Raw genomic sequence first — 2,506 nt, forward strand, 5'->3', positions numbered from 1 at the left:
GAGCCGCGGGCAGGGGGCGCAGGGCTGGGAAGGTCCCTGAGCCCCAGGAGGAGGGCAAGCCTAAGGGTTCCCACCTGCGAGGGCAGTGGGGCTGGCCTGGGGTCGCGGGGTGGAGGGGCAGGTGGGAGAAGGGTCAGGGCTTAGACAGATCTGCCCCGCCCTCACATCCCCCCCCCACACACACACACACTCGGGGCGGGGGCATGTGTCTTCAGCCCCATGTGGGAGCTGGGGCCTGAGTCACTCGGAGGAAGGGATGGGGGGGGCGGTCAGAGGAGGATGGGGCCTCCTCTTCCTTCCTGCAGATGACCTTTAAGCTGCTACCTCCCCCCCATCCCCCAGCCCTGACCCCCACAGCAATCCTCACCCTCATGTGCAAAGCGGGAGGGGGTACTGTAGGCCAGGGACTAGGTCCACCCTGAGGGACACGCTGGTGCTGGCAGGGGCACCTGGGAGGGAGAGGACTGGGGAAGAGGCTCCTGAAACAGGCGGCCACGTGGGAGGGAACGGGCTGGCGCCTGAGCAGAGGGAGGACAGCTCTGGACCCTCCTCCGGCAGCAGAAAGGGGAAGGCAGCCCAGGTACCGGCCTAGGGCCGTGCGGGGGACAAGCTGCAGCGCCAGCCTGTGCTGACGGGCTTGGGGAGGGGCCGTGGGCACAGGCACTAACACGTGCCGAGGAGCACGGCATCCCCACCCGCTCCCCTGCTGCCCTTTCTTCCACAGGTGTGAGCAGAGGCAAGGCTCGCCCAGACACATGCTAACGAGCACATGCCAAGCCCAGGCCCTCAGGCACACGCATCTACGCGTGCGTGGCAGTTGGGGGTGGGGGGGTGTCGGCACGGAAGGACAGGCTTTTGCCTCGACACAGAAACCCGATGCCCCACTGCTCTGGAAAGAACACAGCTGTGAAACAGACAAACACATCAAACCCCAACCAACAAACTCCATGGCTGACGGGAGGCGATGGGGCAGCGGGTGCGGGTTCAGAGCTGTCAGACAGGCTGCGGAGGGAGGCAGGCTGTCTTCCGGCTCCCGCTGCTCTCACCTCACCTTGCCGGCTGGCTCAGGGACTGCTCCCTGGGGTGGGTGAGCAACGGGCCAGGCCTGAGCAGAGCGGTTGACAGCAGCAGGACGCTGAGGTGAGAGGAGCCGCACAGCAATCCCAGCTCGCTCAGCAGGCGGCCACACAGAAGACGCCGGGCGTTAAACACAGCGCCCGCCCCATGGCAGGGCCCCCGACAACGGGCTGCATGCGCTGCACGGTCCCACGCAGCACACGGACACGCAGTTACACACCCAGCCCTACGGAGCTGCACATGTGGATGCAGTCATACGTAGCGATACATGTAAACCCAAACACTGCGCTGTACATGCAGATACAGCCATAACACACAGCTTTATTTGTTTTTAATATATTCTTATTGATTTCAGAGAGGAAGGGAGAGAGAGATAGAAACATCAATGATGAGAGAGAATCACTGATCGGCTGCTTCCTGCAGGCTCCCTGCTGGGGATGGAGCCTGCAACTTGGGTTTGTGCCCTGACCCTAAATTGAACCGTGACCTCCTGGTTCATAGGTTGATGCTCAACCATAGTGCCATGCCAGCTGGGCCATAACACACAGCTTTAAATGTGGACACACATATAGCTGTACACATGGACACAAACATATGGTCATACAGCACGTCATGAATAATAGAGCCACCCCTGAGGCTCGTTCAAGCTGCCCTCTGCCCTGTGTGGACACACACAGCTGTATTCACGCAGACACACAGAAAAAGACAACTGTACATGTCAACACACAACCACACACACAGCGGTCCAGACACAGCCACACACAGAGAGCAGCGTGTGGAAAAAGCCCCCAGTGATGCTCCCAGCAGCCAGCCTCACACCCGGTCACACACAGCCATCCACACCAACACAGCCACCTCCAGCACATCACACCCTCATGCCCACTTGGCACAGCCTCCCCAGCAGACCCATCCATGGTCACACACAGAATCAAAAGCACGAGCACGTGTGCACACAGACGCGGGCGGGCACAGCAGGGACACCTCACAAGCACATGTGCACACGCACACAGGCAGGCACACAGACGCGGGCGGGCACAGCAGGGACACCTCACCTGCGGGGCAGATGCCAGCATGAACACAGGCCCACTCGAGCCACAGACACAAATGCTTCCCTTGCAGGCAGGCGAAGGCAGGCTGTGAGCTCCCCACTCCTGAGCCCGGGGGCACCCTGTGCCCAGTTCCCACACCCCTCGTCCTGCTCTCCAGCAGCCTGGGGAACCTCTGGCACTGCTGCAAGGGAGGGGCAGCTGCGCTGGGGCCACAGAGCAGGGAGTGGAAGGCCTCCCGGACTTCTGTCTGCCCCCCACCCCAGGGTGCTGTCCCCCCTTCCTCTTCTTGGGCTGGGGGTGCTCCTGCCCACCCCCTACCTATCTGCACAGGGCTCCCCAAGGTAGAACACACACACACAAATGCACAGCACAATCCCAGG

The sequence above is a fragment of the Myotis brandtii genome, unplaced genomic scaffold (genome assembly GCF_000412655.1).
Source record: "Myotis brandtii unplaced genomic scaffold, ASM41265v1 scaffold693, whole genome shotgun sequence".
Classification (NCBI taxonomy): Eukaryota; Metazoa; Chordata; class Mammalia; order Chiroptera; family Vespertilionidae; genus Myotis; species Myotis brandtii.